Source organism: Mustela lutreola, chromosome X (assembly GCF_030435805.1).
Source record: "Mustela lutreola isolate mMusLut2 chromosome X, mMusLut2.pri, whole genome shotgun sequence".
Lineage (NCBI taxonomy): Eukaryota > Metazoa > Chordata > Mammalia > Carnivora > Mustelidae > Mustela > Mustela lutreola.
Genome location: NC_081308.1, coordinates 58069543 through 58095783, shown reverse-complemented (window position 1 = coordinate 58095783; position 26241 = coordinate 58069543). Strand labels below are relative to the sequence as shown.

General features: G+C 35.1%; 1 protein-coding gene and 2 pseudogenes across 1 annotated transcript in view; 1 reads left to right on the top strand and 2 right to left on the bottom strand.

Moving 5' to 3' along the window:
• Positions 1-26241, bottom strand: part of ZC3H12B (zinc finger CCCH-type containing 12B) — a 630352-nt gene that overhangs the window by 178845 nt on the left and 425266 nt on the right. Inside the window, exon 2 of the mRNA XM_059157316.1 lies at positions 21274-21431. The gene's annotated coding sequence lies outside the window, so the exon portion shown is untranslated. The remainder of the gene's footprint in view (positions 1-21273; positions 21432-26241) is intronic.
• Positions 7070-7391, bottom strand: LOC131821311 (small ribosomal subunit protein eS27-like; annotated as a pseudogene).
• On the top strand, positions 22717-25357 carry LOC131820972 (60 kDa heat shock protein, mitochondrial-like; annotated as a pseudogene).

Sequence of the window (26241 nt, the reverse complement as noted above, 5' to 3'; positions counted from 1 at the left end):
ACAGTCTCTTCAATAAATGGTGCTGGGAAAACTGGACAGCTATATGTAGAAGAAAAACTCGACCATTCTCTGACACTGTACACAAAGATAAACTGAAAAGGATAAAAGATCTCAACGTGAAACAGGAATCCATCAGAAATCCTAGAGGAGAACATAGGCAGTAACCACTTCAATATCAGCCACAGGAACTTCTTTCAAGATATGTCTCCAAAGGCAAAGGAAACAAAAGCGAAAATTAACTTTTGAGACTTCATCAAATTCAAAAGCTTCTGCACAGCAAAGGAAACAGTCAACGAAACATAGAGGCAACCCAGGAATGGGAGAAGATACTTGCAAATGACAGTACAGACAAAAGGCTGATGTCCAGGATCTATAAAGAAATTCTCAAACTCAACACACACAAAACAGATAATCATGTCAAGAAATGGGCAGAAGACGTGAACAGACGCTTCTCCAATGAAAACATACAAAAGTCTATCAGACACATGAAAAAATGTTTATCATCACTAGCCATCAGGGAGATTCAAATTAAAACCACATTGAGATTCCACCTTACACCTGTTAGAATGGCCAAAATTAGCAAGACAGGAAACAACGTGTGTTGGAGAAGATGTGGAGAAAGGGGAAACCTCTTACACTGTTGGTGGGAATGCAAGTTGGTGCAGCCACTTTGGAGAACAGTGTGGAGATTCCTTAAGAAATTAAAAATAGAGCTTCCCTATGACCCTGCAATTGCACTACTGGGTATTTACCAAAAAGATACAGATGTAGTGAAAAGAAGGGCCATCTGTACCCCAATGTTTATAACAGCAATGGCTATGGTCGCCAAACTGTGGAAAGAACCAAGATGCCCTTCAACAGACAAATGGATAATGAAGATGTGGTGCATATACACTATGGAGTATTATGCCTCCATCAGAAAGTGGGACACCCAGCTATTGTGTCAACGTGGAAGGGACTGTAAGCAATTATGCTGAGTGAAATAAGTCAAGCAGGGAGTCAATTATCATATGGTTTCACTTATTTATGGAGCATAAGAAATAACACGGAGGACATGGGGAGATGGAGAGGAGAAGAGAGTTGAGGGAAATTGGAGAGGGAGATGAACAATGAGAGACTCTGGACTCTGAAAACAATCTGAAAGTTTTGAAGGGGTGGGGGGTGGGAGGTTGGGTGAGCCTGGTGGTGAATATAATGGAGGGTTTGTATTGCATGGAGCACTGGGTGTGGTGCATAAACAATGAAATCTGTTACACTGAAAAGCAATTTTAAAAATTAAATTAAATTAAATTATGCTTATGTCAATGATTTATTTTTTAAACTTAAATTTAAATTAAACTTAAATTAAACTTAAATTTTAAATCAAATTAAATTTAAATTTAAACTTTAATTTAATTTAAGTTTAATAAATAAAGCATTGACATTTACAATTGAAGAAAAATAAAATATATAAAAATAATTTAACCAAGGAGGTGAATAACATGTGCTTGGAAAACTATACAATATTAATGAAAAAACTGAGGATGACATTAACAAAAGGAAGATATTCTATGCTCATGAATTGGAAAAATTAATATTGTTAAAATGTCCACAACTAGCCAAAGCAATCTTCAGATATAATATAACCCCTATCAAAATACCAACGGCGTTTTTCACAAAACAATCCTAAAGTGTGTATAAATCCATAAAAGACCCCAAATAGCCAAATAAATCTTAAAAAAGAACAAGAAAGCTGGAGGTATCACAATCCCAGATTTCAAGGTATACTACAAAGCTGTGCTAATGAAAACACTATGGTTACTGACACAAAAAAGACACATGGATCAATGGAACAGAGTAGAGAGTCCAGAAAGAAACTCACATTTTTATGGTCAATTAATGTACATCGAAAGAGGAAAATATACAATGGGGGAAAAGGGAGTCTCTTCACCAAATGGAATTGAGAAACTGGACAGCTACATGCAAAAGAAAGGGACTGGACCACTTTGTTACATCATACACAAAATAAAATTCAGAATGAAATAAGGACCTAAATGTGAGATCTGAAGCCATAAAATTCCTATAAGAAAACAGGCAGTAATTTCTTTGACATTGGTCATAGACACATTTTTCTAGACATGTCTCTTCTGGCAAAGGAAATGAAAGCAAAATTAAACTATTGGGACTGCAACCAAATTAAAATGCTTTTGCACAGAGAAGGAAGCCACCAAAAAAAAAAAAAAAAAAAAAAAAAAGACAACCTACTGAATTGGAGAAGATATTTACAAATGTTATACTTAATAAGGAGTTAATACTGAAAATATATAAAAAATGTATACAACTCAAATTTGAGAAAACTAATAATTAAATTTAAAAATGGGTAAAGGAAGACATGCAGATGGTCAACAGATACATGAAGAGATGTTCAATATCACTCATCATCAGGAAAATGCAAATTAAAACCATAATGATATACCATTTTACACCTATCATAATTGTAAGAATTTTTTTTTAAGATTTTATTTATTTATTTGACAGAGAGAGATCACAGTAGGAGAGAGGAAGGGAAGAGATCACAGAGAGAGGAAGGGAAGCAGGCCCCCTGCTGAGCAGAGAGCCTGATGCGGGACTCGATCCCAGGACCCTAAGATCATGACCTGAGCTGAAGGCAGCGGCTTAACCCACTGAGCCACCCAGGCGCCCCAATTGTAAGAATTTTAAAAAAGACAAGAAATAATGTGTTGGCAAGGATGCAGAGAAAAAGGAAACCTCATGCACTGTTGGTGGGAATGGAAATTCGTGCAGACACTGTGGAAAACAGTATGGACATTTCTAAAAAAATTAATATAGAATTGCCATATGATCCAGTAGTTTCACTACTGGGCGTTTACCCAGAGGAAACCAACACACTAATTAGAAGAGATATGCACAACTATGTTTGTTAAAGCCTTTTTTTTTTTTTTTTTTTTTTTTTTTACAATAACCAACATATGGGAGCAAGCCACTGATGGACGAAAGGATAAAGAAGATGAAGGAAAAAAAGAAAAAATGAACGAAGATCACACACACACACACACATTCGGAAATATCACTCAGCCTTAAAATGAGTGAAATTTTGTCATTTACAACAACATGGATAGACTTACAGTGTATGATGCTAAGTGAAATAAGCCAGGGAAAGACAAATACCATATGATTTTGCTAATATGTGGATTTAGGAAACAAAACAGAACAAAAATCAAAAGGAAAAAAAAATATCAAGAAACAGATTTTTAATTATAAAGAACAAACTGATGGTTACCAGAGAGGACAGGGAGTAGGAGGATGGGTTAAATAGGTGATAGGATAAGGAGTACATTTGTCCTGAAACTAATGTAACACTGTATATTAGCTAACTGGAATTAAAATAACACGTTAAAAATTTAAAAAAAACCTACACTGTGTATAAAAAATGAAAATAACCAGTGTTGGTGAGGATATGGAAAAACATTGCTGGTGGAAATGCAAAAGCATTCACTCACTCTAGGAAAGTTTGGCAATTCCTCAAATAACTGAACATAGAACTACCATATGACCTCACTAGCCAAAAGATGGCCACCGCCAAAATGTTCAGCAAGGGATGAATGGATAAGGAAATGATTATTATTCAGCCATAAAATAAAATGAAGTACTGTAACATACATAATACAATGTGGATGAATCTCAAAACATTATGCTAAGTGAAATAAGTCAGATACATTGTATGATTCTATGCATATGAAATATTTGGGTTATACCTGAAATATTTAGTATAGATAAAGCAAAGAATCTACTTCATAAGTTAGGTGTTTTACCTTGGAAGGATGGGAATATTTTCCAGCTAGAGTTGTTCCAGTTCCAGCTAGAGTTCCAACATTTTGAGTTTACTAAATGACATTGAATTACTCAACTTTAAAATGGTTACTATTATGTTATGTGAATTTCACCTCAATAAATTATTTTCATGAATTGTATATGTAATAATGTTTACTGTAGAAAAATTGGAAAACAGGGAAGCATATTGGGGCACCTGGATGGTTCAAGTGGTTGAGTGTCTGCCTTTAGCTGGGGTCGTGACCACAGAGTCCTGGGATCAAGCCCTGCATTGGGCTCCCTGCTTAGTGGGAGCCTGCTTCTCACTCTGCTCTCTGCTTGTGCTCTCTCTAGCTATCTCTGTCACTACCTGTGTCTCTCTCTCAAATAAAATCTTTTAAAGAAATAAGAAATGTCACTTGCATTTTTTCATCTAAAGATGATTACTTTTGATGTTTTGATTAGCGATCATTATAATATTGTTTCCTTGGAAAGTATATATTTTTTAATTTAAATTAAATTAGCCAACATATAATACATCACCAGTCTCAGATATAGTGTTAAATAATACATCAGTTACATAAAACACCCAGTGATCATCACATCACATGCTCTCCTTAATTCCCATGACCCAATTATCCCATCTTCCCACCCACTTTCCCTCCAGCAAACCTGTTTGTTTTCTATAGCTAAGAATCTTTTATGGCTTTTCTCTCTCTCTGATTTCTTGTCATTCTGTTTTCCCTCCCTTCCCCTATGATCCTCTGTGCTATTTCTTATATTCCACATGAGCAAAATCATCTGATAATTGTCTTTCTCAGATCGACTTATTTCACTTAGTATAATACCCTCTACTTCCATCCATGTTGATGTAGATTGTAGCTATTCATCTTTTCTTTCTTTTTTTTTTTTTTAGGCCTTCCAGAAATTTCTTGCATTTTTTAAAAATTTATTTTTAGCATAACAGTATTCATTGTTTTTGCACCACACCCAGTGCTCTATGCAATCCATGCCCTCTCCAATACCCACCACCTGGTTCCCCCAACCTCCCACCCCCCGCCCCTTCAAAACCCTCAGATTGTTTTTCAGAGTCCATAGTCTCTCATGGTTGACCTCCCCTTCCAATTTCCCTCAAGTCCCTTCTCCTCTCTAACTCCCCTTGTCCTCCATGGTATTTGTTATGCTCCACAAATAAGTGAAACCATATGATAATTGACTCTCTCTGCTTGACTTATTTCACTCAGAATAATCTCTTCCAGTCCTGTCCATGTTGCTACAAAAGTTGGGTATTCATCCTTTCTGATGGAGGCATAATACTCCCATTGTATATATAAACCACATCTTCTTTATTCATTTATATGCCAAAGGACATCTTGGTTCCTTCCACTATTTGGCTATTGTGGACATTGCTGCTATGAACATTGGGGTGCAGTTGCCCCTTCATTTCACTTTATTTTACTACCCAGTAGTGCAATTGCTGGATCATAAGGTAACTCTATTTTTTTTAACTTCTTGAGGAACCTCCATATTGTTTTCCAGAGTGGCTGTATCAGGTTGTATTCCCAACAGTGTAGAGGGGTTGCCCTTTCTCCACATCTTCACCAATACTTGTTTTTTCCTGTCTTGTTTTTTTTGCCATTTTAACTGGTAAATGTAGTATCTTGTGTTTTTCATTTCTAGTTCTCTGATGGCTAGTGATGTTGAGCATTTTTCATGTGTCTGTTGGCCATTTGTATGTCTTCTTTGAAGAAATATCTGTTCATGTTTTCTGCCTATTTCTTTACTGGATTCTTTGTTTTTGGGGTGTTGAGTTTGAGAAGTTCTTTGTAGATCTTGGATACTAGGACATTACCTGATATGTCATTTGCAAATATATTCTCCCATTACATAGGTTGCCTTTTAATTTTGTTGCCTGTTTCCTTTGTTGTGTAGATTTTTATCTTGATAAAGTCCTAATAGTTCATTTTTGCTTTAGTTTCCTGTGCCTTTAGAGATGTGTCTTGCAAAAAGTGGCTGCAGCCAAGATCAGAGAAGTTGCTTCTTGTGTTATCCTCTGGGATTTTAATGGATTTCTGTCTCCTATTTAGGTCTTTTATCAATTTTGAATTTATCTTTGTATATAGTGTAAGAGAATGGTCCAGTTTCATACTTCTGCATGCGACTGTCTTATTTTCCCAGCACCATTTATTGAAGAGACTGTCTTTTTTCCATTGGATATTCTTTCCTGCTTTTTGGAAGATTAGTTGACCATAGAGTTAAGGGTCCATTTCTGGACTCTCTATTCTGTTCCATTAATTTATGTCTCTGTTTTTGTGGCAGTAACATGCTGTCTTGATGATCACAGCTTGAAGTCAGGCATTGTGATGCCCCTGGCTTTGGTGGGAAATTATGTTTAGAGTTACAGAAAGATAACATAACCCTTAGAATTAAGTCATATATAGTGAGGACTGCCTTGTAATAATTACCTATTATAAAGTCTAACCTTATTCAAGTTAGTGGCATGACCTTCCCTGAGATAAAGTAACATCTAGGTAGAGATTCACATCCAGAATAAGTGGAGCCAAAAGATAATGCTCTTCTCCCCCCACCCACTTTTTTTTGTGTGTGTGTGTGTGTGCGTTCAGTTAAAACATCTTTCCAGAAGAATTAGTGTTTTATATTTAGGAATGCAAAGAACATTGACTCTGCTTTTAGGAGCATAATTCAGAAACAATAAGCAGAAGTGAGCAAATTGCCTTCTCATCTTCCAGTTGCCAGAATAAGAGTTTGCATTTAAATAAACATAACACTTTTATTTCAATCAACATTATTAAAAACCCTAAAAGTTAATGAAAAGATTAATTCAAGTCAATTTATAAGAATAATGAAAAATCTGTGGCACTATTGTCTAAGATTAACAGAATTTGAGAGATAAATAACTATATAAGATACATATTAAGTTCTGTTAGGAAACACCAGACCATTTTCTGCTCCAGATTCCTTTTTAACAAGCATCAGATGGGGGTTAGATCAGATGAACTTTGAGAGCCCTCTTTGCCCTGAGATTTTAGTCCATCCTTAAAACCATATCTTCACTGTCAGCTCTATGTAAACACATCAATCACATGCACTTACACTTTCACACTTTAGTAAGTAGTAAGAACAGTTTACATTGTTTAATGTTTTTGCCCATAATTTAAATGTTATTGAAAAACTGACACTAAATATAGGAGATCATTGTTGTATACCTTACAAAATTAATTACATTATCTTGGTAGATTAACTGGAATTATGGAACTGATAAGGCTTTCTGCCATATAACACAAATTTAGGAGGCTGTGTAGATCATTAGTGTTGCTTTCTTCTAAATGGACATCCTTCTGTGAGTCTAACCTTTCCTCCTATTGGCAGGCACAACATTTTTGAACAGCCTACACAAAGAAACACAATTATGGCTGAAAACTAGTAATTTTATAGCAACCTGGACACTTTATGTTCATAAAATAGGAATCTGGGCTTTGAGCTTGCCAATTCTTCTTATGTTTCTTTCTTTTTTCTTCTTCTTCCAAGGACAGGTGTAGTAAATCTTTATATAAAGGCATGTCAATCCTTTCACAAGCCCAACCAGTACTTGATTGCTTTTTAATTTATTAAAAGATTTTACATATATCACTTTATTCAACTATAGCAATGATACAGGGGGGAAAGGGATAGCATCATCCCTGTTTTACAAATGAAGAATTGGATTCAGAGACAGGCTTGTTCATTCCCTTTTAAAATCTAATTAGTCAATCTACAAGACCTATCTGAGGAACCAGATCATTCATGAGAAAAATATGGACTGATTCAGACAGAATTTGAATTCAAAACACTTTTCTCTGAATTCCTATTGCACTTAAAGTATATTATATGCATTTACTACTCTGAATTCCTATTACACTAAAAGTATGTTGTATGCATTTTACTACTAAAGTATGTTACATGCATTTTACAACACAGCCCTCTGTGTTGTATAAATAAATACATAGATTTTAACCATCAAAATCCAAAAAGTGAGTTTGAGTCCTGACCTAGCCATGACCCAGCTGTGTGACTTTGGGCAAGATGCCTAAGTTCTCTGAACCTGAGTTCCCCTATCTGTGAAATGTGAATAACATTCCCTGCCTCACAAGCTAGTTTTCCTTGTCAAATAAGATAGTAGTTGAAGTTATCTTTCCATGTTCCCCATCAGGCTGTAATCCCCAGGAGGTCATTGCCCATATATTTAACTGTTGTTGCCTCTCAACAGAATTGTACCCATAGTAAATATCTGATATCTACTTTTCCATGGAGTGGAAAGTGTTGGAATGCATGTTTTTGTGACAGTAGGCTATTTCTTTTTTTTTTTTATTAAAGATTTTATTTATTTATTTGACAGAGAGAGAGAGATCACAAGTAGGCAGAGAGGCAGGCAGAGAGAGAGAGAGAGGAGGAAGCAGGCTCCCTGCTGAGCAGAGAGCCTGATGTGGGGCTTGAGCCCAGGACCCTGGGATCATGACCTGAGCTGAAGGCAACGGCTTAACCAACTGAGCCACCCAGGTGCCCGGTAGGCTTCTTCTTAATGCTCATTGTCCAAGCCTTTGAATCTAATACACCTAAATCTCTTTTTCAGGATCTGATTAAAACTTAACATGAAAACTAGCTAATTAAGTGCTTGTAAATAGCAATTCACAAACCATTTATTTATAAGAGAAATTGATGTTTTTTTTATTTTAGTTCTTAAATGCCCCATTTTCTGTAATCATCATTAATAACGATTTTAGACATGAACTCTTCATTGGTGACTTTTGCTGTTGCTGTGAAACTTATAATAAGCAGCCACTGCATTCACTGACAGAGATAACTCCCCTTAAGATCCTTAAGGCCTGCAGTATATTTATTGGGGAGGTAGTGAAAGAAACATAGGAAAAGAAAAGGGGGGAGTACAGAAGTTGCTGCAAAAGTCTATACCAACACAGTAAATGTGATACATAATCCCTAGACAAATAGATATCTTCTTATATACCATCACTTATTTCTTGATATTTTTTGAATGTATGAGGGTGATATGCCTAAATATTATGCTTATGTAGTCAGTTTCTTCCAATGATCTTAAATGTGTTACAAATACTATTTCATTAATCTTTCTATGAAAGAAACATTTATATTCTATTTGTGCAATTGCTTGAATATGGTTAGCAGTATCAGTCTCAAATATGAAGAAATTTTAAGTTTGCATTTACATTGAGTTAGTTAGCATACAATGTAATATTAATTTCAGGTATACAGTGCAGTGATTGAAAACATCCACTTAAAACCCGATGATCGTTATAACAAATGCACTCCTTAATCACCATCATAACACATCCCCTCACCCACCTCCTCTGATAATCAACAGTTTGTTCTCTACAATTAAAGAGTACTTCTTAGTTGACTTATTCTTTTTTTGATTTGCTCCTTTGTTTTGTTTCTTAAATTCCAAATATAAGTGAAATCATATGGTATTTGTTTTTCTCTCACTAATTTCCCTCATAACAAATATTCATTTTACATTAATCAGTCAATGCACACTTGGGTAGTACATAGTTTCACTATTATAAATAAAGCTGCTATAAACATTGGGGTGCATGTATCCTTTTGAATTAATATTTTTGTATGCTTTGGATAAAACCTAGTACTGCAATTGCTGGATCATAGGATGGTTCTATTTTTAACTTTTGAGGAAACTCTGTATTGTTTTCCAGAATGGCTGCACCAGTTTGCACTCCCACCAACAGTGTAAGAGGGTTCCCCTTTCTCTGCATCCTCAACAATACCTATTGTTTCTTGTGTTGTTAATTTTAGCCATTCATACAGGTGTGAGGTGATATCTCATTGTAGTTTTGATTTATATTTCCGTGATGATGAGTTATATTGGCCATATTTTCATGTGTCTATTGGCTATCTGGATGTCTTTTTTTATGTTCAGTTAGCCAGCATAGTTTTTTTTTGCTGTAGTGTTCGTAAAGTCTTCTTTGGAAAATTGTCTTTCCATGTCTTCTGTCTGGTTATAAATTGGCATATTCATTTTTTGGGTGTTGGGTTTTATAAGTCTTTATATATTTTGGATCCTAACCCTTTATCAGATATGCCATTTACAAATATCTTCCTTCATTTCATAGTTTGCCTTTTACTTTTGTTGGTTTAATCATTTGTTGTGCAAAAACTTTATTTTGATAAAGTACAAATAGTTTATTTTTGCTTGTGTTTCCCTTGCCTCAAGAGACACATCTAGAAAGAAGTAGCTATGTCTTATGTCAAAGATATTTCTTCCTGGGTTCTCCTCTAGGATTTTTAACATTTTACATCTCACATTTAGGTCTTCAATTCATTTTGAATTTGTATTTGTGTCTGCTATAAGAAAAAGATCCAGTTCCTTTCTTTTCCCTGTTGCTGTCCAGTTTTCCCAACATGGTTTTTTTGAGAAAACTATCCTCCTTTCATTGGACATGGTTTCCTGCTTTGTTGGAGATTGATGAACCATATAATTGTGGGACTATTTCTGAGCTTTTTATTCTGTTCTATTATTTTATGTATCTATTTTTATGACAATACTATACTGTTTTGATTACTGCAGTTCCGCAATGTATCTTGAAGTCTGGGAACTGTGAGGCCTCCAGTTTTGTTATTATTTCTTAAAGTTGTTTTCACAATTCAGGGTCATTTGCCCTTCCATACAAATTTTAAGATTGCTTGATCTGGACCTGTGAAAAATGCGTAGATTGCTTTGGGTATTATAGACTTTTTTTTTAACTTTACTTTTTCAGGGTTTAGTATAGACATTTTAACTATGTTTGTTCTTTCAATCCATGAGCATGGAGTGTTTTCCCATTTCTTTGTGTTATCTTCAATTACTTTCATCGGTGTTTTATATTTTTCAGATATATTTTTCAAATGCTTTTTCTGCACTTATTGACAGGATCATATGATTCTTCTCTCTTTTTTTTTTTTTTTCATTACTATGTTGTATCACATTGATCAACATTCAACCATCCCTGCAGCATGGGAATAAATCCCACTTGATTGTGGTGAATAATTCTTTTAAAGTACTGTTGAATTTGATTTGCTAGATTCATATTGAGAATGTTTGTATCCATGCTCTTCAGATATTGGTCTATAATTCTCCTTTTTGGTGGGGTCTTTGTCTGAATTGGGTATTGAAGTAATACTGGTCTTGTAAAATGAGTTTGGAAGTTTTTCTTCCATTTGTATTTTTTGGAACAGTTCATGAAAAAGGTGAAAAAATAATGAATACTGTTATGCTGAAAATTTAAAAAAAGGAGAATTTCTGCTAAAAAAAAAAAAAAGGTATTAATTCTTCTTTAAATGTCAGATAGAATTCCCCAGAGAGGCCATCAGGTGCAGGACTTTTATTTATTGGGAGATTTTTTTGATTGCTGATTCAACTTCTTTGCTGGTTATTGGTCTGCTCAAATTTTCCATTTCTTCCTGTTTCAGTTGTGGTACTTTGTAAGTCTCTAAAAATTAGACCATTACTTCCAGGTTGCCCCATTTACTGACATAGTTTTTCATAATATTCTCTTAGAATTGCTTGTATTTCTGTGGCATGGCTGTGATCTCTCCTTTTTCATTTGTGATCTTATCTATTTGGGTCCTTTCTCTTTTCTTTTTGATAAGACTGGTTAGGTGATTACCAATTTCATTAATTCATTTGAAGAACCAGCTCTTAGTTTCATTAATCTGTTCTACTTTGGGTTTTTTGTTCATCTCTTTGTTTCTGTATCATTTATTTATGCTCCAATATTTATTATTTACTTTCTTTTTATTGGTTTTAGGCTTTATTTGCCCTTCTTTTTCTAGCTGTTTTAGGTATAAGCTTAGGTTGTGTCTTTGAGACTTTTCTTTCTGCTTGAGGTAAGCCTGTATTCCAATACACTTCCCTCTGAGTACTGCCTTTGGTTCATCCCAAAGCTTTGGACTGTTGTGTTTTCATTTTCATGTGCTTCTAGGTTTTTTATTTGTTTCTTTAATTTCCCGGTCAACCCTTCATTCTTTAGTAGGATGTTTTTTAACTTCCATTCATCTGTGATCTTTCCAAATGTTTTCTTTTTTTACTTCAAGGTTCATAGCATTGTGGCCTGAAAATATGAATGGTATGATCTTGATATTTTTGTACTTGTTCAGGAATTATTGGTGACCCAGTATGTGATCTATTTTGGAGAATGTTCCATGTGCACTGGAAAAGATTGTGTATTCTGCTTTTTTAGGATGAAATCTTCTGAATATATCTGTGATGTCCATCTGGTCTAGTGTGTCATTAAAAGCCATTGTTTCCCTCTTAATTTTCTTCTTGGATGATCTGTCCATTGTTGTAAGTGGGATGTTAAATGCCCTACTATTACTGTGTTATTATCAATGAGTTTCTTTATTATAATTGTTATTAGTTGATTTATATATTTGGGTGTTCTTAAGTTGGGGCATAGATATTTACAAATGTTAGATCTTCTTGATGGGTAGACCCTTTGATTATAATACCCTTCTTCATCTCTGGTTACAGTCTTTTTTATTTTTATTTTTTTATTTTTGGGGGGGTTATAAACAAATTCTCCTTTTTTATTTTTTTTTTATAAACATATATTTTTATCCCCAGGGGTACAGGTCTGTGAATCGCCAGGTTTACACACTTCACAGCACTCACCAAAGCACATACCCTCCCCAATGTCCATAATCCCACCCCCTTCTCCCAAACCCCCTCCCCCCAGCTACCCTCAGTTTGTTTTGTGAGATTAAGAGTCACTTATGGTTTGTCCTAGTTTGTCTGATATAAGTGTGCCTATTTCAGCTTTCTTTTGGCATCCATCAGATGACAGATAGATCTCTATCCCTTTGCTTTCAATCTGCAAGTGTCTTTAGGTCTAAAATGAGTCTCTTATAGGCAGCATATAGACGGATCTATTTTTTTAATCCATTCTGATACCCGATGTCTTTTGTGTTGAATATTTAGTCCATTTACATTCAGAGTGATTATTGAAATATATAAATCTAGTGCCATTGTGTTAACTGTAGATTGATGTTTATTTTTTGTTGCCTTTGGTCTTTAATTTCTCCACTCAGACTTCCCCTTAAAATTTCTTACCAGGCTGGTTTACTGATTATGAAATCCTTTATTTTTTTGGGGGGGGGAATTTTTATCTCTCTTATTCTAAATGGTAATCTTGCTGGATAAAAAATTATTGGTTGCATATATTTCCCAAAAGCATGTTGAGTATTTCCTGTTACTTCTTTTTGTCCTGTCAAGTTATTGTGGAAAAGCTGTTGTGTAACTGATTTTTGCCTCCTTGTAGGTAAAGTCTATTTTCCCTAGCTGCTTTCAGGATTCTTTCCTTGTCTGTATTTTGTGTATTTGACTAATATGCCTTTGGCGATGGCTGGCTTTTGTTGAATTTAATGGGAGTTATCTTTGCTTCTTGGATTTAGATCTCTGTGTCCTTCTCCAGATTAGGGAATTTTTTCAGCTATAATTTATTTGAATAAATCTTCTGTCCCTTTATCTCTCTCTTCTGCCTCTCAGATTTCTATGATATAAGTGTTATTATGTATTAAGAAGTTGCTAAATTCCCTATGTTTGCCTTCATAGCCCATTACCCTTTCTCCCTCTTTTTGGCTTCAGTATTTTCCACAGTTTTCTCTTCTGTATCACTGATTCATTACTCTACTGTATGCATTACTGTTTTTATGACCCCCATTTGGAATTGCATCTTGGTTATAGCATTTCAAATTTTGGCCTGACTAGATTTTAGTTCTTTTACTCTGCAGTAAGGGATTCTTTAGTGTCTTCTATGCTTTTTTCAAACACAGCTAGCATTCTTATAAGTGTTGTTTTAAATTCTAGTTCAGAGGGGCACATGGGTGGCTCATTCATTAAGCATCTGCATTTGGCTCAGGTCATGATCCTGAGGCCCTGGGACCAAGCCCCACATCAGGCTCCCTCCTCAGTAGGAAGCCTGCTTCTACCTCCCTTACTCCTCTGCTTGTGTTCTCTCTTTCTCACTGTGTCTCTCTCTGTGAAATAAATAAATAAAATCTTTCAAAAAATAAGTTCTAGCTCAGACATCTTACTTTTATCTGTGTTGATTAAATCCCTGGCCTTGAGTTATACTTCCCATTTTTTTTTTCCTTTGGAGGGAATTTCTCTGTCTCATATTTATGTCCAGAAAAAAATGGGGGAAAGAAAAACACAAAACAAAACAACAAAGAAAAGTAAAAAACAAGGCCCCCTAAACTAGATTCTGGGTGTTTTTTGTTCTGCTTTAAAAAAAAAATAAGATCTTCATCCTGAGCTGCCTGGGTAACACAGTCAGTTAAGCATTTGACTCTTGGTTTTGGCTTGAGATCATGATGTCAGTGTTGTGAGGTCAAGTCCCACATCAGGCTCTATGCTCAACATGGAGTCTGCTTAAAGCTTTCTCCTCCTCTCCCTTTGCTGTTCTTCCCCCAAATAAATGAAGTATTTTAAAAAAAATCCTTATCTGCAACAGTCAACAAAACAAAGAGGCAACCCAAGGAATGGGAGAAGATATTAGTAAATGACACTACAGAAAATGGGCTGATATCCAAGATCTATAACAAACTCTTCAAACTGAACACACACAAAACAGATAATCACATCAAAAAATGGGCAGAAGACCTGAACAGACACTTCTCCAAAGAAGACATACAAATGGCTAACAGACATGAAAAAATGCTCATCATCATTAGCCATCAGGGAGATTTAAATCAAAACCACACTGAGACACAACCTTACACCAGTTATAATGGCCAAAATTAACAAGACAGTAAACAACATGTGTTGGAGAGGATGTGGAGAAAGGGGAACCCTCTTACAGTTGGTGGGAATGCAAGTTGGTGCAGCCTCTTTGGAGAACAGTGTGTAGATTCCTTAAGAAATTAAAAATAGAGCTTCCCTATGACCCTGCAATTGCACTACTGGGTATTTACCACAATGATACAGATGTAGTGAAGAGAAGGGCCATCTGTACCCCAGTGTTCATAGCAGCAATAACATGGTCGCCAAACTGTGGAAAGAACCAAGATTCCCTTCAATGGACGAATGGGTAAGGAAGATGTGGTCCATATTAAATCCCTGGCCTTGAGTTATACTTCCCATTTTTTGTATAATGGAGTATTATGCCTCCATCAGAAAGGAGGGATACCCAACTTTTATATCAACATGGATGGGACTGGAAGAGATTATTCTGAGTCAAGCAGAGAGAGTCAATTATCATAAGGTTCTGCTTATTTGTGGATCATAAGAAATAGCACAGAAGACATGGGGAGATGTAGAGGAGAAGGGAGTTGGGGACAATTGGAGGGGAAGACGAACCATGAGAGACAGTGGACTCAGAGAAATAAACTGATGGTTTTGGAGGGGAGAAGGATGGGATGTTGTGTGAGTCTGGTGGTGGATATTATGGAGGGCACATATTGCATGGGGCACTGGGTGTGGTGTATAAACAATTCTGGAACACTGAAAAGAAATTAAAAACATCTTTATCCACCAACAAATAAATACATAAAATGAAAGAAAAGAAAAAAATATATATATATGAATACATCTGTTAACTCCGTTTTGTCCAGTGTGTCTTTTAAAACCATTGTTTTTATGTTAGCGTTCCATTTAGATGATCAGTCCATTGATGTAAATGAGGTATTAAGGTCCTCTACTATTATTGTATTATTATTGATTAGCTCTTTTATATTTGTTATTCACATTTTTGAAATATTTGGTTGCCCTAATTTTAGGTTTACAAATATTTAAAATTGTTAGATCTTCTTGTTGATTTGGTCCCTACAAATGCCTGTTTTATTTATTTAAGTAATCTCTGCACCCCATGTGTGTCTCAAACACATGAAAGAGTCATATGCTCCACCAACTGAGGTATATTTCTGGGGCTTTTAAGATCATTTCATAGTTATCTAGTTGTGTTAGTGGGACAGGCAAGCCCAGGGTCCTCCTAATTTGCAACCATCTTCCTCTCTCAGTAATTATTCCATTGAATTCATTTCATACATTTAATCCACTTGTAAGGCTGGATACAATCACCTGGGCAGCTTAGTATTGTGGAAAGAATATTGAGCTTAGAGACACACAGTCCAAAGTTGGATTTCTGGTTATACCATGTATTAGCTATGTGACTTTCTGCAAATTTTTCAGCTTCAATATTTTTAGAAAAGGTATTTTGAAACTCTTAATTTATTATAAGATTTGATCCTTAGCTTGTTTTCCTTTTTCCAAGTATTTATTTATATTCCAGTTAGTTAACATACAGTGTAAAATTAGTTTCACGTATAGGATTTAGTGATTCATCACATACAACACCCAGTTCTCATCACACACACAAAAAAAGTCCTCCATCTCCAACACCCATTTAACTCATCTCCCTGCCTACCTCTCCTCCAGCAACCTTCAGTGTGTTACTTATACTTAAGAATATGCTTGGGCGCCTGGGTGGCTCAGTGGGTTAAGCCGCTGCCTTCGGCTCGGGTCATGATCTCAGGGTCCTGGGATCGAGTCCCGCATCGGGCTCTCTGCTCGGCAGGGAGCCTGTTTCCTCCTCCTCTCTCTCTCTCTGCCTGCCTCTCTACCTACTTGTGATCTCTCTCCGTCAAATAAATAAATAAAATCTTTAAAAAAAAAAGAATATGCTTTATGCTTTGCTTCTCTCATTTTCCCCCATGCATTCACCTGTGTTGTTTCTTAAATTCTACATGAGTGAAATCATATGGTGTTTATCTTTGTCTGACTGACATCTTCCTTAACATTATACTCTCTAACTCCATTCATATTATTGTAAATGGCAAGATTTCATTCTTTTTGATGTCTGAGAATATTCCATTACATATACATATGCCACATCTTCTTATATATTCATCAGTTGATGGACATTTGGGCTCTTTCCATTGTCTGGCTATTGTTGATAATGCTGCTATAAACATTGCAATGCATGTACCCCTTTGAATCTATCTTCTTTTATCCTTTTGGCAAATACTTGTAGTGCAATTGCTGGGTCATAAGGTATCTCAATTTTTAGCTTTTTGAGGAACCTCCATACTGTTTTCTATAGTGGCTGTACCAGTTTGCATTCCCACCAACAGTATAACAGAATTCCCCTGGGGTGCCTGGGTGGCGCAGTGGGTTAAGCCTCTGCCTTCAGCTCTGGTCGTGATGTCAGGATCCTGGGATCGAGCCCCACATCGGGCTCTCTGCTCGGTGGTGAGCCTGCTTCTTCTCTCTCTCTCTCTGTCTGCCTCTCTGCCTACTTGTGATCTCTCTCTGTCAAGTAAATAAATAGAACATTAAAAAAAAAAAAAGAATTCCCCTTTCTCTACATCCTCACCTACACTTGTTTCTTCTCTTGTTAGTTTTAAGCATTCTGAGATATCTCAATTTTTAACTTTTTGAGGAACCTCCATACTGTTTTCTATAGTGGCTGTACCAGTTTGCATTCCCACCAACAGTATAACAGAATTCCCCTTTCTCTACATCCTCACCTACACTTGTTTCTTGTCTTGTTAGTTTTAAGCATTCTGACTAGTATGTAGTGGTATATCATTGTAGTTTTGATTTGTATTTCCCTGATGATGGGGGATGTTGAGCATATTTTCATGTATCCATTAGTCATCTAGATGTCTTTTTTGGGGAAAAAAAGTGTCTATTCATGTCTTTTGACCATCTTTCAACTGGGTTTTGTTTTTCTTGGAGTAAGTAGATACTGACAAGTTTTTTGTTTTTTTTTTTAATATGTTTTGGATACTTGCCCTTTATCAGATATGTCCTTTGTGAATATATTCTCTCATTCTAAAGGTTACTTTTAATTATGTTGATTGTTTCCTTTGCTTTCCAGAAGAGTTTTTACCTTTTTTTTTTTTTTTTGTGGTTTGGTTCATTTTTTAAAAATTTTTTATTTATTTATTTTTTAAAAAATGTTTTATTTTTTATAAACATATATTTTTATCCCCAGGGGTACAGGTCTGTGAATCGCCAGGTTTACACACTTCACAGCACTCACCAAAGCACATACCCTCCCCAATGTCCATAACCCCACCCCCGTTTTCCCAACCCCCCTCCCCCCAGCAACCCTCAGTTTGTTTTGTGAGATTAAGAGTCACTTATGGTTTGTCTCCATCCCAATCCCATCTTGTTTCATTGATTCTTCTCCTACCCACTTTATGCTGCACCACATTAATATAAGAAAGTATAAGAATCATATTATACTCTCAGTGGATGCAGAGAAGGAATTTGAGAAAGTAAAACATCTATTATTGTTAAAAAAAAATATCCTCAACATAGTGGGGCTATAGGGAGCATACCTCAACATCATAAAGGTTATATACAAAAGACCTAGAGCTAATATCATCCTTGATGGGGAAAAACTGAGATAAAAAGGTAAAAAACTCTCCTACCCACTTAAGGAAAAACTGAGATAAAAAGGTAAAACTGAGATAAAAAGGTAAGAACTCTCCTTAAGTGGGTAGGAGAGTTTTTACCTTTTTATCTCAGTTTTTTCCCATCAAGGATGATATTAGCTCTAGGTCTTTTGTATATAAACTTTATGATGTTGAGGTATTCTCCCTATAGCCCCACTATGTTGAGGATATTTTTTTAGCAATAATAGATGTTTTACTTTCTCAAATTCCTTCTCTGCATCCACTGAGAGTATAATATGATTCTTATACTTTCTTATATTAATGTGGTGCAGCATATTGATCAATTTTTAAATATTAAACCACACTTACATTCCAGGAATAAATTCCATCTTATCATGGGGAATTATTCTTATAATATATTGTTGGATTAAATTTGCCAGTATTTTGTTGAGAATTTTTGCATCCATGTTCATTAGGGATATTGGCCCATAGTTCTCTTTTTGAGTGACGGTCTTTGGTTTTGGAATCAGGGTAATGGTGGCCTGATAGAATGAGTTTGGAAGTTTTATTTCCATTTCTGTTTTTGGAACTGTTTGAGAAGAAATGGTATTAACTCTTCTTTAAATGTTTGGTAAAATTTGCCTGTGAGGCCATCCCGGACTTTGGTTTGCTGAGAGTTTCTTGATTACTGATTCAATTTCTTTACTAGTTATTAGTCTGTTCAAATTTTCTCTTTCTACCTATTTTAGTTTGGTGATTTATCCCTTTCTTCCAGATTGCCCAAATTATTAGCATACAATTTTTTATAATATTCTGTTGTAATTGTTTGTATTTCTGCAGTGTCAGTTGTGACCTCTCCTCTTTAATTTATGATTTTATTTATGCGGGTCCTTTCTCTTATTTTCTGATAAGTCTGGCTACAGGTTTATCAATTTTATTGATCTTTTCAAAAGAAACAGTTCCTCGGTCCTTTAGTGTTCCCTAAAAGGGAAAAGATTTCCTTTTCCCTCACATTGTTATGAAATTTTATTGTCTATAAAGTACATTCACATTTATTATATCAAGTTATTCACACAAAACTATATGAGATATGGATTATTTCTGCCATATTAGAGATGAGAGAACTGAAGTTCAGATAGATGAGTGGCTGTAGACAATATGATATATATACAATAGAATATTACTCAGACACAAAAAAGAATGAAATTTTGCCGTTTTCAAAATATGGATGGGACTAGAGAGTATAATGCTAAGTAAAATAAGTCAGTTAAAGAAAAATACCACAAAATTCACTCATGTGTGGAATTTAAGAAAGAAAACAAATGATCAAAGTTAAAACGAGAGAAAGAGAGAGAGAGAGAAATGAAAAAACAGACTGTTAACTATAGAGACCAAACTGATAGTTGTCGGAGAAGAAGAGAGTGGTGGGGATGGGTGAAATAGGTGATGGGGATTAAAGTGTACATTAATCATCATGAGCATTTAGTAATGTGCAGAATTCTTGAATCGCTATATTGTGCACCTGAAACTAATATAACACTGTATGCTAACTATATTGGAATTAATTTTTTTAAAAAATCTTAACAAGGAGGACATGTGTTGTGAAGAGCACTGGGTGTTATATGCAACTAGTGAATCATTGAACATTACACCAAAAACTAATGATGTACTACTATTTGTTGGCTAACTGAACATAATAATAAAAAACTTAATAAATAAAAGAAAACTAAGGCTCAGAGAGGCTAAATGAATTAACCAAATTTATCTTGTAAATAGGAGGCAGAACTAAAATTCAAATTCATTTTGTCTGTAAATCAAACGATCTTGCCACAATGCCACAGTTCCCAATAATTTTGTACATACTTAGTAAATTATAAAATGAATATTAAAGATGTAATTAAAAGTTTAAACACCATGTGGAAGAACTTATAAAGGCTGTAGTTTAATAAAAATCAAATCAATATTTCCACTTTTCTTGAAAATTATGACCTCAGCCTAGGAACTTCATATTAGACATGTCACCAGAGGCAAGGGAAACAAAAGCAAAAATGAACTATTGGGACTTCTTGAAGACAAAAAGATTCTGCACAGTGAAGGAAACATAAACATTTCTAAACTATAAAAATAAAAGAGGCTTAAATTCCTTAGAGTGATCAAGTGTCCAAAAGTATGTGACATGAGCCTACAATCAGTTGAAATAAACATTAAACTGTTGCTTTAGCTGAATAAATTTAACAGATTTCATAATAGAAGTCTACATTTCTACACTTACCTGCTCTAGGTACATATAACTTCCCTGGAAAATTTGGTTTGCATTTACATACTATCTGAAGAAATTCAGAAAAAACAAAAAGGAAGAGTGTCAGAATCATAGCTATTTCATTGCTTAGAATAGTTGCTTCTTTCTCTAGCACTGCTTTTTTTCTTCAGGTGCATATATTGGAGTTGCTTAAGAATTTTCTGAATATACCATGTCAAAAACTTTCCTCAGAAAATTAAAATTAAATGGATGTTTAATTCTTCATAAGAAAACCATAAAATTGTACAGCAATAATCTTCTCTTACATATTTGGTTCTCTCTACATACAATGTTAGAAGTCAGAGAGACCTGTGTCTAAAACACAAACGTGAACTTAATAGTTGCACAGTTTTTGTCAAGTCAAGTAATCTATTTAAGACCGTTTTCTATGTGTAAAATGAAGATAATAACACATACATCATAGAATTATTATGAGGATTAAATGGGATAACACATATTTTGGTACTTGATTAGTAAAGCTCAATAAATGATAGTTCATTTTCATTTACTCCCTCTTAAGCTTATTTCCTGTTAAAAAGCCTAAAAAGCTTTCCAGATTTTCACTACCACTTTGACAGTTTAAATTTTCTGAAAGTATCCTTAATTTTCTTATAAAAATAGTCACAGCTATTACATAGATCATGGCAATCTTCTTGCAATAATTCTGCTCTAATACACACACACACACACACACACATACACACACACCCCTCAACAACAATAATCAGCAAAGTACTTACCTCTTAACATTTCCAATATCTGGCACATATCCTCGACCAGCTCAATTCTTCTTTGGAGGTCTATAGTCCACATCTGTATTTCTTACTTGTGTGGCTTATTCATTATATCATGGCTTTTATCCTTTGATGCTGTCAGAATTGTCAAAAATAATCCAAAGCTATGGAATGAGAGATTCCAATAGAGTTACATAAGCAGAAGGCAAACTTATGGTAAGAATTCAATAAATCATTCTCTGAAACACATTTTACCCATTTAAAGTTCAGTACGACAGTCAGTAGCAGACTATTTTGATCTCAAAGACTGATAGTTCTTTTCAATATTTGTGCTAATCAGAGGTGATTATATATATATATATATATATATATATATATATATATATATGCTCAGAATCTTCCATAGGCTTAAGAGAACTTATCTTGTGACTACGGATAAGACTCAATCCAAAAGAACCATAGCCAAATTACCTGTACACACACACACACATACACACACACACACATACTAAAGAAAAGTATATATGAACAGTGAATTCAAGGAGAGCTACTTTATCTACACTTTTCATTAAGTAGCAGAATGTTTCCAGATGGCTCTTATGTACAGTTTGAAGATTAAGTATTACTATTCCTTCTTGATGATCTATGCAAAGTGAAGATCTTAAAAGTTAAAGGACCACAATTTAGAATAAATATTAATTTTCCTAAACACCTGGAATGAATATTTCCACCTTAGAGAGACTTTTCTACTTTTTAGTTCACTTGCAGTCATATTAACTAAAAAGTCACACGTACAGTTTACAAGTTGGCAGAAACAAGAAAAACACTTGGATAAAACTAACCTTGAACCTTCTTACTTATTCCCTTCTACCTCAAGATGAGTGAATCATCTTTCTGAAAAATGTAAAGTGCTGAATTATTATATAATAATTATCATTTTATAACTTTAAGATCTTAAAATATATTTCTCAACTAGAAGTTAGAGCATTAAACCATGGTCTAGGAGCAAAGTATGGCCTAACCAAGGTTTGTGAAGGTCCTCATCATTATCACCACTTACTAGCCTTATATATTTTTCCATTCTCTGAATATTTCTTTTAGTAGTGTGGTAGCTATACTCCCCAAACTTTAAATATGACCATAATATTCGATAAATAAAGTTTTTGTGTTGCTTCTTGGTACCAGATGCAATCCAAAAGATGTAACTTCAGACTTTGAAAAAACTGGAACTTATTGAACACTCTGATGGCTTGGAAGGATAATGGGAAATAATTCTTAAAATTAAATATGTATTGGAAAATTACATTACTATATGAATAGGACATCTGAGTGATTGATACTTGATAGAAGAAAAAATCAACTAAAATTCACAACAGGAGGAAATCTTCCTCTCACTTGCTTCCTACAACTTGCCTGAGTGCTGGCACACCCTGCTGCTGCCCTACAGAAATGCTTTGATTACCTGCAGTTCTTCCTGAAATTAGGCCAGCGTCTAGGACATTAGCTTATCTCATTCAGGTTTATTCCAAAGAAGTAAAATTTGGTGTAGATGCCTGAGCTTTAATGCTTCAATGTGTAGACCTTTTAGTTGATCTTGATAGCTCTTACTATGGGGCCAAAGGGAAGAACAGTGATTATTGGAAAGAGTTGGAAAATACCCAAAGTATCAAAAGATGGTGTGACTGTTGCAAAGTCCATTGACTTAAAGATAAATATAAAAATATTGGTACTAAGCCTGTTCAAGATGTCAGTAACACAAATAAAGATCCCGGTGATGACACCACTACTTCTATTTTCCTGGCACACTCTATTGCCAAGGAAGGCTTAGAGATTAGCAAAAGTGCTAATCCTGTGAAAATCAGGAGAGGTGTGATGTTAGCTGTTGATGCTGTAATTGATGAAGCAGTCTAAACTTGTGACAACCCCTGATGAAATTGCTCAGATTTCTACAATTTCTGCTAATGGAAACAAAGAAATGTGCAACATCATTTCTGATGCAATGGAAAAAAGCTAGAAGAATTGGAGTCATCATAGTAAAGGATGGAAAAACACTTAAGCATGAATTAGAAATAATTCAGGGCATGAAATTTGATTGAAAGTGTATTTCTCCATACTTCATTAATACATTAAAAGGTCAGAAATATGAATTCCATTATTCTATATTCTATGGAGGTGAAAAGAAAGTTTCCAGAGTCCAAGACACTGTGTATGCTCCTGAAATTACCAATGCTCCCCATTAACCCTTGGTCATAATCGCTAGATGTTGATGAAGAAGATCTGAATAAACTCATTTTTAATAGACTAAAAATTAGCCTTCTGGTTGTAGCAGTCAAAGTGCTAGGTTTTGGTGACAATGAAAAGAATCAGACTAAAGAGAAAGTAGTTGCTATTGGTGGTGCAGTGTTTGGAAATGAAGGATTGACACTAAATCTTTTTTTTTATTTTTTTGATTGTTATTTTATTTTTTTATTTTTTATAAACATATATTTTTATCCCCAGGGGTACAGGTCTGTGAATCACCAGGTTTACACACTTCACAGCACTCACCAAAGCACATACCCTCCCCAATGTCCATAATCCCGCCCCCTTCTCCCAAACCCCCTCCCCCCAGCAACCCTCAATTTGTTTTGTGAGATTAAGAGTCACTTATGGTTTGTCTCCCTCCCAATCCCATCTTGTTTCATTTATTCTTCTCGTACCCACTTAAGCCCCCATGTTGCATCACCACTTCCTCATATCAGGGAGATCATATGATAGTTGTCTTTCTCTGCTTGACTTATTTCGCTAAGCATGATATGCTCTAGACCCAGCAATTGCACTATTGGGTATTTACCCTAAAGATACAAACATAGTGATCCAAAGGGGCACGTGCACCCGAATGTTTATAGCAGCAATGTCCACAATAGCCAAACTATGGAAAGAACCTAGATGTCCATCAACAGATGAAATCTTTTTTTTTTTAACTTCATTTTATTTTTTCAGTGTTCCAAGATTCATTGTTTATGCATCACACCCAGTGCTCAATGCAATATGTGCCCTCCTTAATACCTATTACCAGGCTCACCCAACACCCCCCTCCCTTCCAGAACCCCCAGTTTGTTTCTCAGAGTCCACAGTCTCTTTTGGTTCATATCTCCCTCCAATTTCCCCCAAATCTTGAAATATTCAGCCTCATGACTTAGCAAAAGTTGGAGAGGTCATTGTGACCAAAGATGATGCCATGATCTTGAAAAGAAATTGTGACAAGGCTCAAATTGAAAATTGTCTTCAAAAAATCATCAAGCAGTTAGATATCACAACTAGTGAACATGAAAAGGAAAAACTGATTGAACGTCTGCCCAAACTTTCAGATAGAGTAGCTGTGCTGAAAGTTGATGGGACAAGAGATATTGAAAAGAAAAACAGCTATGGTTTCCCTCAATGCTACATGAGCTTCTGTTGAAGGCATTGTTCTGGGAAGGGATTGTGTCATGCTTTGAAGCATTCCAGCTTTGGAATCAATAATTACAGTTTCTGGGGTATCCAGGCAGCTCACTTGGTTAAGCAGCTGCGTTTGGCTTAGGACATGATCTCAGTGTCCTAGGATCAAGCCCCATGTTGCATTGGACTCCATGCTCAGTGGACAGTCTGCTTCTCGCTCTCCTTTTGTCCTTCCCCTACTTATGTTCTCTCTCTCTCTCTCTCTCCCTCTCTCTCAAATAAATAAATATTTTTAAAAAATTAGCTCCTGAAGATCAAAAAACTGATATAGAAATTATTTAAACACCCAAAATTCCTGCAATGACCATGGCTAAGAATGTAGATACTGAAGTATCACTAATAATTGAGAAAGTTATGCAAAGTTCCTCAGAAGATGAGTATGAGGTTATGCTTAGAGGTTTTGTGAATATCATGGAAAAAGGAATAATTGACTCATCATTGAATAAAGGAAAAAGGAATAATCGACTCAACTAAGGTTGTAAGAACTGTTTTATTGGTTACTGCCAAAGTGGTCTCTCTGTTAAGTTCAAGAGAAGATCTAGTCACTGAAATTCCTAAAGACCCTAGAATGGGTGGAATGGGATGTGGTATAGGAGGTGGCATATCCTAATTCTTATAATAGTACTTTATTAATAAACTGAGAGGAAGTTCAATGCAATTGATCTCACCAATCACCAAGCTGATTCTCACTAACAACTTCAGAGAAGTGAGCTGAAGGTAATGACCGAAGAAAAGCCTGGCTGATCTTTAAGAAGATAACTATAACCAATACTTGCTGATTTCAGTTAACAACATATCATTGTTTAATTCTGTCTTTGTCAATGCCTACAGAAAATCCATTTTGTGTTTTTTAATAAAAACACATTTGTACATTCCTGATACCTAAGTGCAAGAGCCATGTAACAAATGTGTTGCTTTCAACTGAAATCACTGAGGCATTTTTACAACTATTCTGTTGAACTTCGGATTTTAGTGATTGCCATCACCAGATGGAAAATTGAGAAGCAGCCTTTCTGTGGAGAGTAAGAATAATTGTGTCTAAAGTAGAAAAATAATCTAATTATATGACAATCTCTGTTAACAAAAATTCGTTTAAATTTTTTTATTTTTAATTCAATTCAATTTAATTAACATATACTGTATTATTATTAGTTTCAGAGTTAGAATTTAGTGATTTGTTAGTTGCATACAACACCCTATGCTTATTACTTTAAGTGCCCATCACCCAATTACTGCAGCCCCATAATCACCTCCCCTTCAACAACCCTCAGTTTGTTTCTTATAGTTAAGTGTCCCTTTTGAGAATTTGTCTCCATGTTTCATCTTATTTTATTTTTCCTTCTCTACCCCAAGTCCATCTCCTTTCCATCTTAAATTCCACATATGAGTGAAATCATACAGTATTTGTCTTTCTCTGAGTGACTTATATGCTTAGCATAATATCCTCTAGTTCTATCCATGCCATTGCAAATGGCAAGATTTCATTGTTTTTGA